Here is a 17,707-nt window from a genome sequence, read left to right as displayed (position 1 = left end):
CAGGTAATCCTGTATGTCCTAGGGCAAGAAAATTCACAACTCTTGGATCTCCTAGGATGTGTCAGAAGAAAAAAAAAAAAAAAGAAAATGAAGTAATTAATGTTCAAATGCTCTTCAAGAATGCAGAATAATGCCAAGCAGAAGAAAACTCTGAGGTAATTTCCAGGCAGTGGAACCGATCATGGGACTGACTTTCAGCTTGAGATGTGCTGAATCAAACAGATTGCCCCTTGACCTTCAGCTCCTTCTTCCACTTTAATATATAAATTTTGCTTTCCCAGCCTAAAAAAAAAATCAATTCTATCCCTAAAAAAATGCTTTCATTAAAGTCAGAATTCCCCATAGTGCCTCAAAAGAAATTTATTTTCTCTACCCTCTCATTAAAAACAGCACAAGCCCAAAGCTGCTGTTTAATTTTATATATATATGCCTACAGGTCCACGTCTAGCTTTACTATCCTATTCTAGAAAGTAAAAGAGAATTAAAACACATTTTCAGGCCATAAAAATAAGCACAGGCCATCAAGGAAAAAGAAAATTATTATAAAACCTCTGAAGCAGTCTGAGTGCTTCACATAACCTCCACTTAAAAAGTCTGTTATTATGTTCTACTCAAATATGACAAAAATCCTATGATAGTAAGTAATGGGCATGCTATCATTAAATTAAACTGTACAAATGAAAATGGCTATTTTATTCAAATAGTGAAAAGCCAGAGAACAAAATAGGAATTTCAGCATGGGTATGGTACAATGCTGAAAGTGCAATCTACATTGGTAAATGCCAATCTGACCCAAATTGCCTTTAATAGAATGCACTGGAGAATAATTTCAATTAGGTGCTAATAATGAAAAGTCTCCTTTTTTTTTGTAATATTAATGACTTTTTCAGTGTGTTTGCATTAGAAAATTCAGAGAACAGTTATTGAAAGTTCTGTATTTTTTGTAAAGGAAGACACTTGGCTTAATATGAGAGAGCAAGAGAAGGAGTGAGGAATGTAATTTGGCAAAATACAGCCAGGAACATGGAGCACACCATGTACATATTTCAAAATTTTGGTACTTGCCCCATCAGTCTGTAATCCCCTTTCTTCTGCAAAATGACTATTTTCACAAGCTAAGGGCTCTAATATTAAAAATGCTGTTTAATGCATATTAAATTTTCTGGTACTCTCACTTATTTTTGAAAAAAAATTGCATTTCCATTAAATAGAACTTATATTTTAATGTATTAAATTCTCATTATCATTAATCAACATGAACTGCTGTCAAAGTGTCATGGTAAAATGGTGTTAAAAATATTTTCAAATATTATAAAAGTTTTGTGTTTGGACTGGTAATAATAATACCAATAAATTTTTAAGGTTGTAAAGGATCTCCAAGATAATCAAGTCCAACTTTTGACCAAACACCACCATGTCAACTAAATCAAAGCATGCCATGTCCACTTCTTTCCTGAACAGCTTCAGGGATGGTGACCCCATCACCTCCCTGGGCAGCCCATCCCAATTTTTTAACATTGTTTCTGTACAGAACCTTTTGCTGATGTCCAGCTGGGCCTCCCCTGGTGCACCTTGAGGCTGTTTCCTCTTTTATTTAATTTTAATCATTAATTATTAATTTTATTTATTTAATAATTAAGATTTTTATTCCCTACTTCTTCTGCTTTGTAGGATAAAAAAGTTTGCTTTTTTGGTGTTGTTTAATTAAAGATAAAGCAATCACATGGAGGGAATAAGTACGACTCCTTTTACAGCTTTGCAGATTTTGCTGCATTAAGCATTTTTGTGGAACTTCTGCAGATTTTAAGAACAAATGATGCATGAAGCCAGAGCAAATTAGGCCCTAAGTGGGTGGGTGGATGAAACAGAGGATTTAAAGGATTAACACTTATTGGAGTACCTTATATAAAATATTTTTACTGTATAATAATGCAAGTCAAGAAGATAAAAAGTAGGTACCTGGTCATTTTTGAAGTGGAATATGATATTAGGGGGAAAAAAAAGGAAAATGTAGAAGCTCTATCATGAAGCTAAAACTTCAAAAAATCCTTCAACTCATCATCTACCAAAAAGCATGTAGAAGGCAGGAGTAATGTGGAGAAGAGCAAAAGTCTGGAAGAGCTTCCATTTCCAGCACAGCCTTCAATGGGCAGAGAACTGCAGGGCTCTGGGAGTTTTACTGAACCTGTCCAGCACACAGAAAATGTCATCAGGAACTCCTAGTGCCTAAGACAGATATAAATTCCATGTAGTAGCTTGAAGAGAAATCCCTGATAGAAACTCACTTTACTTTTGAATTCTGCAGAAAATTTCCAGTGGTATAAAATCTGATCCAGGTCAGTCCTGCTTTGCAAGTGTGTAGATAATTAGTAAACACAGAGGGAAAGATGAAGTTTATGTTAGAAAAATATGTACATTTCTAGGTTGTTAGATGTCCTAACATCTTTGTTTCATAGGTTGCTCTCCACAATGTGACGGAGGATTCTATTCCATGGTATATTAGACATAAGGCAATCTTAATAATAAAAGATTTACAACACAAAACGCCCTGTATAAATTCTTTTTTCTCTCTCTTCTCTCACCTTAGGTGAACTTTAAGACAACTTCACAGTACTCAGCCAAGTGCAAAAAAAGCCCAAAACACCCATAAAATAAAAAGAAAAAGCATCAATCCACAAGTAAACAGTGGATATAAATCATGCCTGGATGTATTCCTATATCTTATATACATTTATTGTGCATTGTCCTTTTAAAAATGCATAACAATATTCCATAATTGAAATTATGAGTTCTAAAAGATTGTAAAAATTTTGAAATGTTTTTGTTTAAAGAGAGGAATAGAAAGGCACATGAAGGATATTTAGAACAATGAATACAATTAGTAAGTCAATCTGAGTACTCTCCTAGGAAAAGAGATCACATGGCTTCTGTGTTTTAATCAGCCTAAGCAATTCCTCTTACATAGGAATTAGTTAAACAAATGATAAAACTAGGTATGTTGTCACTTTTAACCTTCATTCTAAATTATTAATTGCCTTATGTAAGTCTTTCAAAATGTCAGAATTATTCCTGCAAGGTTTATGTAGGTGCACAAAATGGCAATCCCTGCCCCAGACATTGGTTAAACAAAAGAGGCACAGAGAGGTGAAAAAGTTGGCTAAATTCATGCAGGATTCCTGGTTGGAGAGCACTCACTTACTTATAAAAGGAAAGTTTGCTCCATGTAATCTTCCTGTTTCTTCGTTCACTCTTAAAGGAAAAGCTACAGGCCTGATCAAATGTTTTCAAGACAAATACTTAACTCAACTATGTAAGCACTTACAAATATTTGAAAGCTAGTCATATTTTTTATGTGTTTTATAATGAAATGACAAAGGGACCACACATGAGAATGAATTTTTTAAGAAATATTTAAAATCTGTGCCATGAAAATCTTGTCAGTGAGACTATTACTTGGATAGTTTCTCAAGAGAAGCAATTGAAGTGAATGTGATTGAACTTTTAGTCACCTCTTTGACTACTTTTCAACATCTTAAAATTTTGCATAAATGTAATATTAAAGAAAAAGATATTTAAAAATATGATGGATGAGCTGAATCAAGAATCCAGATTTGTGGGGATGAAAAAAAGCTATTCAATGACTTTATGTCTATTCTTAGGAACCTGTATAGATCTTTCTTCATTAAATGCATAAACTGTGTATTTATATTGGAAGATGTAGCTGCAATGCTAAATAAAGCCAGAGAAAATATTGCACTATGAAGCAGACACCTAAAAAATGTCACACCAGTCTTAAAAAAGGAAAAAAAACCAAATCCTCCCTTGGGTTTTGTTTTGTTTCTTTTTTAAAAATAAGAACCGTAGTCCACGTTTTCACCATTACTAACACTGATAAAGAAACTTTTCATAACTTGTAATCTTTAGGTACTGCTGTGGGACTCTGCTGCAAACCTGGATGCATTCCTCTAGGTCCATGCTGAAGACTGAACATAGAACACTGACAACTGTACAGAACCAGTGGGAAACCTATGCTGCATTTGATTATTCAAACCAGTGGAGTTGAAGTGACTGGCAGGATTCAGGGCATGAGAATTTTGTTAACATACTTTTCTATGTGTACTTTTCATGTGGTCTATGTAGGTGCTTTCTAAGCAGGCTAGAGGCTGAACTCTATCAGGCTGATTAGACAGCAGAAAGAAAATTGAAGAGAGTGTGACTGGAATAATAAAGGATCCTGCAGAAGTGAGAAGTGTATCCTAAAGATGAAGCAATTTCTTGGTGTGGAAAAAAAAAACAAACAACAACACTCCAACTTAATGTTAAAATGTAGATATATAGCACTATGTCCAAATGAATGCATCAGTTACAATGCAAAAATAGGCAATACTTTGTTTGATTTCCAAACACTGTGAATCCAAATAGACTACTTAAAAGTTACTATTTTGAAGCTTAATTGGAAAAAAAAAGAGAACAGGCTATGACAGAGAAATTAAAAAACAGCATTGGTAGCAAATTAGTAGAAAAGTATTTAAAAATTAAGAAATGTCTCCCTTTTATTCCATGTTTACTAAAAATTAAAATACCATGGTGAAGTTTTTTGAGATCAGTCTCAGCTGTCACGTTAACTTAATTTTTAATAAATTCAGTGATGGTTCAGTAAAAGATAGAGGTTCAATATTACACCAAAAGTAAAATGAGGATTTTATCAAACTGATACTATCTTGAAAGGTCATTTATATTAAAGAACAAATAAGCTGGCACAGAAGATCAAATTTAGTGTCTTTATTTTTCAGGAAGCAAAAATTCCAAGGATAATTTTGTTGCTGGGTGAGTTCTGCTGGGTCATGCTGGACTTGCTGTATATTTAGTCTTTTGCTGTTGTTGCCGCTGATTTTTTTTACAGTTTCTAATTTTTCTGGGTTTTTATCCAGTTTGTACTGAACTGAATTCCTTAGGAATGGGGCTTCTCTTTATTATTGTCTTTCCTCTACCTGCTCTCTACCAAAATTGCTCAACCAGTGTCTTCAGTGTGTAGCTCTGCTCACACTCATCACAAACTTGTCATTAATACACGGTTCTACCCTGTTCTTGGTGCCCACTACTGCTAAATCTCCTTTGTGCACTCCAGTTCTACACGGGAGAAATAGTTAATTTATTTTTTCTTCCTCCTCTTGCAGCTGACTTACACATTTCTAGTGCATAAGTACACTGGGAGACAGGGTATTTGTACTCCTTGTTTGCCACCTGTGTGCTCAAAAGCAAAACCACATCATATAATTCTTTCCAGCATCACTTAGATACATTCATATACTATGTTTATGTCCTCACTGGGTTCATATAACTCACAAGACTCATGTGAAAATTAGTGGCAATAAGATCTTCCTCAAATTTTAATTCCTTATAGGCTATCAGTACTACTATTAATTCTGGATAAAATACCAATGCATTTTATTTATACAAACTTAGAGATATATCCTACCTGATATTTTTAATAAAATCACTTTTATCTCTATGCACTTCACCAATTATCTTGTTGTTTGGTTGTCAGAGTTTTTGTTTGTTAATTTGTTTTTGGTGGTTTTTTGGGGGGGATTGTAAAATTTTTTCTTGCAAGAAGAAAAATCCTAACTAAAAAGTCAAAGCACGTGTTCCCCATAGTTTAGATTTAGCTGGAATACAAATGTACTAGAGATCTGTGAAAGAAAAAGCCCATGTAAGTTAAAAAGAAGCATGAATGCAAATGCACAGAGAAATTCACACTCCTTACACATGCCAACACACATTAGTGTATGTAATTAAAAATTCTGCAAAGCACTTGGGCAGATTCTGACTACTGAAAGTGATAATTAATAAAAAAAATTATAATAACTGTCAGAAGAACTTTTAACAGTGTTCTTTTGCATGCTTGTATGGCCTCATGCAGGTCAGTAGATCTCCCCTTTACCTCAGTTAAATTCCACGTGAACCAGGTACTCCATTCCCTCAGTGAAAACCAGAACTTACATTAATTTGATGTGAACAAAAGGTATAGCTCACACACATGGACAAACACAGAACCTGAGTTACTGCAGATGCTTCAAATCATGCAAGTATTTTCACATTCTAATCACAAATCTAATTTGTAGACACAGAATGCCACATCTATTTCCAGTGTTGGGAACGTTTATATTTTATCACACAATGATGTAAAGCCAGGTTGTATATGTTCAACAATTTAGAACCATCTGTTCTGCAGAAAAAAGGTAACTACTGAGTCAGCCTGAGGTCAGAGATAAAGTGTAACTTGAAGTGCAGCAGGCAAAAAAAGGCTTTTTCTATTGAAGCTAAATTGCAGGAAGGTAAACCACCCATGAGGTGCCCAGCTGGGAAGTGAGAAGTGAGCAACAAAAGCCTCAAGGTGAAACTGCTTCCCTTACACATACTGTCATTTATATTGTTGTAGGCCTCCTTAAACTTTCATCATCATTTAGAAAGTAAAAAGTATGAAAAAAAAATCATATAGATGGCAGGAGTTAAGTATTGAAAGAATACTTTATAAATAATATCGTGGACTAATTTGATGCATTATTTTGAGATCCATTTACTTAAGTTATTAAGCAGAAACCTCATAAAGCCTTTTAAAAATGCTTTTAAAATACTGATATTTCATTTTTAATGAAATTTTATGCATGCTTAGATATTTAAGAGATGAATATATATATAAATATGTTGCAGAACATTTTATTCATTAATATCAACTCTTACAGTTAATAGCTTATGCTTCCTTTGAGAGTTTCTCAGCAAAGATTTTTGTCTTTCAGTCTTGATTCTGGATTTTAGTGGAACTTCCCTCAATAAGTGTCTGTATATTAACAGGTAGAAATTTATAAAATATTTTCCTGTCCTACTTGTTCTATATGCCTCATTGTCATATTGCACTACAAGGAAACATATAGCCTGCTAAATAATTCTTTTGATCTCTAACTAAAATGGACACTGAATCAGCAATCCTGTTTGTACATCTGTGATCTTAAACCTATCTAATCAGTGCTAACTTTGACTTTCTGTCTTTGTTAGGATTGCATCACCTTGTGCTGTGATCAAAACTGATCACTAATACATTTAAACAGAAATACTCAGGCCTTTTTTCAGGTTTGAGTGCAAACTCTTTGAGAAAGAAATCTTGCCAAAATAGAGATGTAATTCACTCCTCTTCAGTGTGAGGTTTTGCAGGAGACTTATTCAGCTCACATTCATATTACTGATATTGTTCGAATTGTTACTTCAAATAACAGCAACCAGAATAGCAGAGGAGAATATTTTTACATTGTTATAAATCACAATAAAAATGTGTTCAGGCTCTTGTATTATTGCTGAATATACAGGCATTATAAACACCATGCAAAACCAAAATTGTTCTGAGGATGGATTGCCTTTCTACATGCATGTTCTATGTATGTCTGTTGTTGTTTAGCCTGTCAGGCAGCTGAACACCACACAGCTGCCCACTCACACACCCCCCCACACACACCCCAAAACACACCCTCACCCCCTCTGCAGTGGGATGGTAGAGAGAATTGAGGAAAGAAAAAAATAAATTTGTATGTTGAGATAGAGAGTTTCATAGGACAGAAAAGGAAGGTAATAACAATACATTAACAATAAAATTAACCTTAAAAATAGCAATATTATCATTATAATTATCATTAATGTTATTATTACTGTTCAAAAATCAAGGGATGCATAGTGTGATTGCTCACCACACACCAACTTTATTCCAGGTGAAACCAGGACAACGTCTCAGACACATCTTATTTAAAGTGCCTAATTTTTAAGATTATTCAACTAAGATCCCTGTTAAACAGGGTACAGGACAGAGGAGTTTTATTTTTGCACTAACACTTTTAATCTCGCTTATTCATAAAAGTTTTTAAAGTGCATAGACTGCAAGTGGATTTAAAGTATCTGAACTGTAATTACTGTCATTAGTGCTGTACCATCTGCATCTTTCAGGAACCAGCAGTTTGAACTAATCACCAATAATTGTTTTCAAGATGTTTAGCACATCTTAAATTTAAACATCAAAACAAAAGCTTATATTTGGCACTGATTTCTGCCAGTGTACTTTTTCCAGCATCCTATATCTACAGTACTTTGGTGTGCTGGATTAAACCCTACATGAGCTTCTCCCCTAGCTAAGACCTGATACATACTTTTGGAAATTGTTTGATAGTTTCTAGTTTCTTTTCCCCTTTAGTAGCCCACATTAGAGAACCATTGTGCATCATTGTAGGGGATCAGAATCCTTGTGGGGACCATAGCATGGAACATTAATTACTTTCCAATACAAATACAATGGTTCTTTCTCAAACCACCTCTTATATTCACTGAAGAAATGTCTGGGGAAAGTTTTATCTGTGTAAATCTATCACACCTGACACAAAAGGAACAGATCACTTCAGCTTTAATAGAAGCTACCATGGTGTTCTGACTAAGATAAAATCATTTTTAGCTAATGTATAGGTATGCACTTTTAATAATTTAACTTTGTCAAAAAGTTTTCTTACTTTCTATGGTTGCTAAAAGAATTGGACAAGCCTCATGTGAAAATGACACTAATATTGTACTTTGTGTCAAATACAAGTACACTTAATTCATATATTCAATATTTCCATATGACTGCCAAAAAGAAGACATTTTAATGAAACAGGATTTTTAAAGAAAGTTTAAAAAATGCAAGATAAAGAATTTTCTTCAGGCTTCTTAGTGTTTTATTCCTTTTCTTTTAGACAGTTAAACTTTGACAAACTGCAGTAGGTATCTGATGACTGTTCATACATAGAACAGCTTTGCTGGAAAGAGATTTTAGAATGGAAATTCTTTAGGACAAATGTATTATGCCACCAGTTTTATTTCTTAACCTTAACAAAATCTACTTATATATCAGCCTCTGGGGTCCTAGTAATATTGTGTAATCTTGCCCCAAATTATTTTGATAGAGAATAGATATGAAAAGGTTCTGTCTCTTGCAGCCCTTTAGTTTTATGGTATTGTTAGCCACAGAATAACCTGAATTATTAAATAGCACAGATAACCCTCTGACATGCAAGAGAATTACCTCAGATACTTATAAAATATCCTACCAAACCAAAACCTGAACTGTACAGACCTGTTCATTCATGCTGTCCTTCCTACACCAGCTGTAGCTATACTGAATCTCATCTGTGTTTTATTCTCAGCTCCTTCATTTGATGAACAGTAGGGTCAGAGCCTCAGTGTGACTTTAGCAAAGAAATAGCCCCAACTCAAACTTCATTCCATATATTGAGGCCAACATCTAACTTATAAGTCATAGGATAGTAAGCAACTAATAACTCTCTGCTTCCTGGATCAGCATTAATATTTTGTTTCTGATCAGGAAAGCAGTCCTGAGGAAAATACAAAATAGATGATGCCCAAAACCAGCTTTGTTCCTTTGTCAGATCCACCTCATTGTACTGCATTAATGATTACAACCATGGATCAGTCCATAAGCATAGGACTGGAAGAGGTTTTTTTTCTTTTAATGGAATAACAGAATCTATTTAATTGGTGGAGACTTGTACAGATAAAACAATCAAACTAATCCAACCACTCTAAGCAGGTCAGCCACAACAGATTGCTCAGATGTCACAGTCCAGTCACACGCTGAATGTCTCTACAGAGACTTTACAGCCTTTCTGGGCCATCTGTGAGAGTGTGTAACCACTCTTCAAGAACAGAAATCTATTTTCTTGTATTCAGAGGAAACAATGAATTTCCATTTGCGTCCATTGCCTCTTTTCCTGTCAATGGGCACTTCCTTCTTCATTACTTCCCATCAAAATTTTATGTACATTGGTAATATGCATTCTGAACTTTCTGCAGACTTAATAGCCCTAGTTCTCTCAGCTTTTCCTCATATCAGGTTCTCTAGTCCACTGTTTCTTTTGTTGCCCTTCACCACACTCAGTCCAGCCATTCATTTCTTTCTTGTCATGGAGTGCCCAGAATTAGGCACAGCATCCCAGGCATCACTTCACCAGGACTGTGAGCAGGATCACCTTGCTAGACCAGCTGACATAACTCTTGCTGATGCAGTGGAGGAGGATGCTGGCTGCCTTTGCAGTTTGTTAAGGGCTTCTTAACTTGGTGATCTTCCTTTGATGGTGAGTCCTCCTAACTACAGATTTTCTCTCTGATCTCAGGGGCCTGAGACACCTGTTTAACTGCTGAAGACAGAAGTAAATAAGGCACTGAGAATCTTAGCCTTCTCCATATCTGTTGTCACCAGTTTCTCTGTCCCGTTCAGCAGCAGCTCACATTTTCCTGATGGTGTTTTTGCAGTTTATGTATTTGTAGAACATTTTATGGGTCCTTTTATGATAATTGTAAATTTAATTTTTAGAGCTTTTTTTCTTTTTTTTAAGAGCTACAGATCCCCTTAAGAAAAAGGTATTTATTTTTTTTCAACAGCTCCAAAGTTCTTTTAGTGAACTGTTCCATGAGTCTGAGTCTCCTTGGAAGGCTTTTAACAAACTGTACATACCTGAATAATGGTATACTGGGGTCATTTGAATATTAACTCCACTGAATCAATCCAACTTCTTGAGGATTGTTGTAGTTTAGGAATCATATTTCCTATTTAGTGTTTTCACTGAAATACTCCAAACTGTGCTGTTCACTCACTCCTCCCTTCTCCCCTGCCATAACCCTCCATCCCCAGTGAGATGGAGAGGAGAATTGGAAGCAAAAAAAGGTAAAGATAAGCATTAAGATAAGAGCAATTTACTGAAAACAGCAAATGAAATAAGAAAATGAACAGTAACAGCAGAATTTTTAATAACAGAGTGTCACCACTCTTGTACATCATATTATTATTAAATATTCTATATTCTATAGAATAACCTCAGGGTCCTGGCCATCAATTACCCTGCTGGATCAAGTAGCCCTGTCCTGGCCAAAACCAGGACAGGTATGTAAGTCCAGCTAATTAAACAGAACATGTTTGGAATGTTGTTTTTAAAATATTTTGGTATTCAACCATTTTAACAGAGCAGTGTAGTATTTATTTATTGTCTCCTTTCCTTGGTTTGATTTTAAAGATTTTTATCAGGTTTATAAGATTTTATTTATTTTTTTTTTTATTTACCAGTAGAAATCTTACATGAAATACTTCCAAGTGATAGTGGTAACTTAAAGAGCAGAGGATGGAATCAATCAAAAGCAGAGACTGACGTTTTTCAGCTTGGCCCTGATTCCTTCAGCCTGATAAACATATAATTATGTATTCTGAGTCTCTTTAAATATATCTAGTAGGATATATATATACATATAGCATTTTCTGGGAGTGTGCACACACAAAACAGTCTCTGAATCAAGGAAAAAGAAGCAGATAGGCTTTATAGCATAATCAGGTCTAATCTTTCCAATTTTTAATTGGAAAATGAAATCCAGAGCCCTGAAAGTCTTTGTATATTGTAAAGCTACTGCATGCAAAGCCCAAGATCCTAAGTCTGAAAGCTGTAATCTTATATTTACAGATTTAGAAAATCATCAAAGGTTATTTGAATTTAGCAGACAGAGAGATACAAACATCAATCAAGGCATTTGATCTAAAACATGTATTTTGATTGGCCATTTCAAGTTTTCAGATCAATAAACAGAATTTGGAAGTCATTGATCACAAAATTATAATAAAATTAAAACAATGTAAATGGTTTCATAAAGATTTTTCATTCTTATGATGTGTATTTTACCATCTTTATTACCCATAACTCTTCTAAGATATAAATTTTGGTTTTTTTTTCACTTAGCAACAATAGAATTAATGTGTATTGCAAAATGGAGACTTCAAAAAGCAGTAGTTTACTCTGTTCATATGGATCTCTTGCAATATTTATTGACATGTTTATTCCAAGAGAATTTTTTTCAATGATTTTTAAAATGGAAAGATGATGATTGTTCACAAAATTTTCTAAAGGCATCCCTACGCTGTAGCAATGACACAACATAAAAATTAGAAGGAAATATTACTTTATGAGTGGTGTGGACAAACACTTAGAATTTAGAAGTAGGTCATAGAAATATCCTGCCCAAGTATCTTGGCTGTTGTGTAATTATCATTCCATCCTACATCTATTTAAAAGATTGCTTTTCCTTTAAAGCAAAGAAGACATACAACTTTTGGAATGTATTACATATATCATCATTTATCACATGCATTGTCAGAGGATTTAAAGATTAAATAAACAAAATTAATCACATACTTATCCATAGAGGGGGGATCTATTACACCCAAAAATTTTGGGAGGTAAACGACCTATTGAAATACCAAGACTTTCAATTCTGTATTACTACATATTACATGAATGCTTTGAAGTCCTTGATCTGTGAATTTTAGTGAGAAACCATAACAATTTCAGAGCCCATTTATTTTTTTCCAGTAGGAAAAAAGTTTAACATTCACAAGCTCACTTGCAACAGAATGATAACAAAATAATTTAGATGTGTACCTACAGAAAAAAATCCTCTGGGTTACTACTTTATTATCTTGCCTTTGACCTCGAACTTGTGGCTGCAATCAACCTCCAGTACCTAGATTACAAAATTATACTCAATTAGATACATAGTTATGATCTCTAAAGCAAATTTTTTTTATGTTTTAGAAGAAAGTAAAGCTGACTTAAAGTATGTATTTCAGATCCATCTAAAATAAATGAAAAAACAGCTGTTAGATATGGAATATATCAACTCAGTACTTGCTCTTTGATTGTTGGAACAGGTTATCAAATGAGTAAATAGAGACTTTTCCTTTTTATTAAAGATGACATATTATCCTTAAAATATATTAAACAGCCCTAATTTTATTTGTACAACTATGTATATTTGGATGAAACTCCCAACAGAAAAAAAACAAATCTGCAGGAAAAAACCATTAGCAATGCTCATGCAAATTAATCTATGCAGGGGAATTTAGGTAATCACTTTGACAGTTTGAATTTGGCAACCTTCTAATGAGCATGCAGCAATAGTGTTTTGTAACTTTGATGACTGGACACAACTCAGATATTTTAGTTGAAAATAGTATAACTCCCAGAACCATGGATGAAATTTTCTGGAAGTGATGCTTGAATATATTTGTAAAATACCTTTATCAATTAAACTTTCTAAAAAAAAAAAAAAAAAAAAAAAAATGAAAGTGACAATGAATTCTTCTAGAAATTGTGTGACTAAAAGGCTGCCATTCATCCTGAATTGAATATTGCACCAAAATTTATCAGGTCTTTGTTGGTTTCTAGATTCATTACATATGGACTCCCCACGTATGGAAGTGGGGAAAAAATGCTTTTAAAGATTGGAAATTGAAGGAAAATCTGGATTAAGTCCTGACTGAGGCAGAAAGCAGAGACAAACTTTCTCTTGGACAAATAGATTGTAGATAGAACCTGTTGTAGTAATTGTTTTGTATATTGTCATTTTTGTACAGACTAGAAATATTATAGAAATAAATACTTTGTACTGCATGCTGACTCAATAGAATAAATAAGAAAAATTAGTTATCCTTTCTCTTGGATCATTCTTGTGTTTGATGTGGCTACAACTGGACCAGAAAATGGAATCAGACTTTATGAACTTTTAGATTTCTACATTTGTTTTGCATCAATATGTTAGAGCAGAAGTTGACAAGTATGGGGTTAGCCATGAATCACTGTTGCAGAAACCAGTGCCCCTGTCAAAACCGTGGTTTGAGCTGTTCACTGAGGTTGTTCACTGGTATCAGAGGCTTCAGAATCATCTCGTGCCAGGGAAAAAATCACTACTGATAATAACAGCATTCCAATAATTAATTTATATGTAGGATGGATAGCAGCAGATGATCATCTTGAGAGTGTTAAGCATCGGGATAAAGTGTGGGGTGTTTCAATATGTAACTATTTTGATCAGGGAGAAATATATGTTACAAATAGTAGGTGCAGCCAGATATTCCTCGTTTTACATTAATTAACCCAATATTTGTATATGTCATGAACACAAAACTGTGTAAGACTGAATCCACATTAAAGCTTTGATCGCTTTGCTGGTTTTTATTGTTGCTGGGGTTTTTTTTTCCTGTTAAAAAGAACATTTAATCCTCTCAAGTTCTATTTATTTTCTTTTCATAAAGATTTTATTGGCCTCAGGGTAGATTGAAGTAAAAAATATTTCAGCACTGGAACCTTAATTAATATAATTAACACAGGTATTCACACCTGACAGGTTTTTTCTTCTTTTTTTTTTTTTTTACTTTAACAACATATCTAAAATTTCACCAATTGGGACGATTTTGGTGATGTCTATATCTAATTTGTATTTTTACTTATAAATATTTATGAGAAGAAACAGAAAATAGAAGCTCACAGAGATTCATAGCAGAGAATGTTTTGAAATTCATGTTTGTTTGGGATGATAGGCTGTAATGGAGCTGTTACTGCTGCTCATGCCCACCCCTACTCAGGGTGTAATCCATGGATTACAAACACAATGGACCACAGCAGATCCTGCTGCATGAATGGCTGCTGATATGCATAACACCCAATCATTCTTCAGATAATTATTTTGTCTAAATTTAGAATGTGGAACGTTGACACCATCAAAGGTACTTTTAGCTGGGCATCAGAGTAGAAGGTGTTACAGGATTTAGCATGTGTTAGCATTAATTGACTGTTATGTCTGTCATGCAGATAAACTAGAAAATGGAATTAAACAGAACAATAGAATGAAAACTGCCTGGAATGCTACCATAAGAAAATGTAGCTGGAAGATGGAAATTTATAAAGAAATTTTGCACAAATTTTCTTCATGAACTTTGTTATGAAGTCGTTTTACTGTACTTACATTTAATTTGTGTTCTTTGAATGCAGCAAACTTCTAAGAAAAAACTTTCTGAAAAAAGATTTCTTTTCCATTATATCATTCTAAAATATCTGTATCTTGCCGTTTCATTTTTGATGGGGGTTTTACACTGATAAATTAAATTGCTACAGGAGTGGTTTGTGTGTGAAAAATGCCTTTTAATTTACTATAATGTGGAATTTGTAAATTTTTTTACATCTTTTTGTTTTGGTTGATTTCTTAGTTTTTGCTTTTGATACCTAGACATAGGAAATTAATTATTTTTTTCCAGCTAGATATTTTTAGAAATAGATATTTTTAAGTTGGAAAGAAGAGAAAATTGTAGTAAACTTATAACTGCATTTCTGTGTTAGCTTCAGCAGTGAAACTTTGCTCAGTTGGGCCAACAGAGAAAGTTACAGTGAATATCTGACTTCCTGCCATAAAGCTCAGCATGTAATAATAAATGCCAATAACAGTTGTTGTTATTGCTCACTGTAAAGACAGAAAATTTTGCTTTCTAAAGGACACCTTGAGGAGTAAGGACACTGTGGGTTAGCAAATGAAAACTTGTGAAGGAAGTCATGAAAAAGATCAAAATACAAAAGAGTTGTTAGTATTAGTGGTCTTTAGCATATTCACAGACAAGTATTTCTTTATTCCACCCTTCTTATAATCAAAATTCATTTAGTTTCATTTTATTTTTTGGTAACTCATAATCCATAGAGCACTAAACTGGAGAACACTAAAGAAAAGCACTGAGTTTATTTGAATGACTATGAAATGGTCATTCAGCAGCAACATACTCTTTTAATTACACCCTATTCATTAGCAAAAGGCTTTGTATTTGGATACAGTTATTACAAAGGCAACACAACTTTTCTCTTTGTGTGGGTTATTCAGTTACAGGTGGAAACTTTTACAGCCTCCACGGTATAGACTTTGTGCAAACAGAACTTCAATTATCTTTACTGACAATCTGCACAGATACAGGAGGAAGGAGAACATAAGCAAAAACTGCAGAAATATTTGCCTGGTGAGCCAGAGTGAAGTTCTAGAAGAATCTATATAATTCTAGTCATTAATAGAACCAGTGGAACCATGATATTTGAGGAACTGGAGACTTGAGTAGGCATGAGAGTTTTACATCAACTACTTAATGATTCAAATTGGGCAGGCCTCTGAAGCAAACAGTACATGCTGAACACACTCAGGGCTTTAATGGACATGTTAAATGTCATTCTGGTGTCTGAGGGCCATAATTCTTTCTCATTCTTGCCACATCCAACTGCCCCCGTCTGTCTTTCTAGAGTCACTTCCACATCATTCTTGCCCTGTGGTTTACTTCTGAAAAAATTCCATGGGTTTCAAAGAACAGCAAGAGCTCCATTTCTCATTAATTTTTGTTGTGGAGCAGTGGATTTTTACAAACACTACAGGTATGGGATCTGATTCCGTGGTTTCTGCTGTTAGTTGCTCAAGTACAAAGGTAATATTTAAATTGTGTCAAATGTAAAAGAGGTTCTTCCCTCCTTCCCCCACATGCAGCTTATCATTCTGGACAATTGATTTACTAGTTGCAAAAAAAATGAAGCTTGATTCTGTAGGTGAAATAAATTTCCTATTGGTCAACTGATGTTGCATCCAGAACTAATTTTTTTTTTCTTTAATTAAACTGATAGTGTAAGCTGTAATATTTCACTGGTTTAATGCTTTATCACACTTGTGCTTAAGGTAAGTGTAACTTCAGATTCACAAGGTTTATTTTTCTGAAGATCTGAATTTACAGGCAGGAAACATGCAGGAAACATGCAGGTATTTCCCAGAAACTTCCCTGACAATTTGTACAAAAGTTTAATCAGCATATATATTTGGATATTTTTAGATAATGTCGGATATTTTGATCTATAAAAGTTTTTCAAATCAGGAACACGTCATTTTCTTAAAAATATTTTAAAAGTAGTGTGAGGAAAATAAATACAATAACCTGTGTCAAAAACAGGCTATATCAAAGCCTGAAAAGTCATATTACACATCCTTGTGACATCATATGGAAGATATAATAATGATTTACTTGGCACTGCTGTATTATGAAGCATAATGAGATCATAAACTCATGAAAAATAAAGCAAATATAATGAGATCATAAACTCATAAAAAATAAACCAAAATGCAATTAATATTTATATGCTGTTGCAGTTTACTGCTGATTTCTTATTATAATAAAATATTAATTACAAAATTAGATAGGAACTCTCAGTGGAAGCAACACTATTTTATTTTTTTAAAAAATACTTTTATGAAATGAAGAATATTTTAATAAATAATATCCATACACCTGTAGAATAACATTCTAAGTTTTTGTCTGATTTAGAAATATATTGTGATAGTTAATTTTAGATGCACTGAGAGAGTAAAGTATGAGTGTCTTAGTGAAAAGAAATTGCATTAGGAACTAGAGAATACAAAAAAGAGTCATATACTGGGAATCAGAGCTCTGCAAGCTTGGAATAAAATCACAGCAGAGCTCACACCACCACTGACATTGTATGAGCAGAGTGGTTCCTATGAGGCTTTTCATTACATTCACAGATGACCTCTATTACTCTGCTCTTTCTTGACAATTCTGCAAGGAAAGGACATTCCAGAATGCTATTAAATTGCAAGCAGAATACATATATAAAAAAAGGAAGTTGAAAGTTACACTCACAGCTCTACAGCTATGTGGACCAGTGGTCAAATGGTCAATTATCTGTCAGCAAGGTATTTTGGAAATATCTCATCTGGCAGCACAGCTCACCCACAAAAAAATCCTCAGTTAAAAATAAGTGAAAAT

The sequence above is a fragment of the Oenanthe melanoleuca genome, chromosome 3, assembly GCF_029582105.1.
Source record: "Oenanthe melanoleuca isolate GR-GAL-2019-014 chromosome 3, OMel1.0, whole genome shotgun sequence".
NCBI lineage: Eukaryota > Metazoa > Chordata > Aves > Passeriformes > Muscicapidae > Oenanthe > Oenanthe melanoleuca.
The sequence above is the reverse complement of the archived record's forward strand: the minus strand, read 5'-3'. Positions refer to the sequence as shown.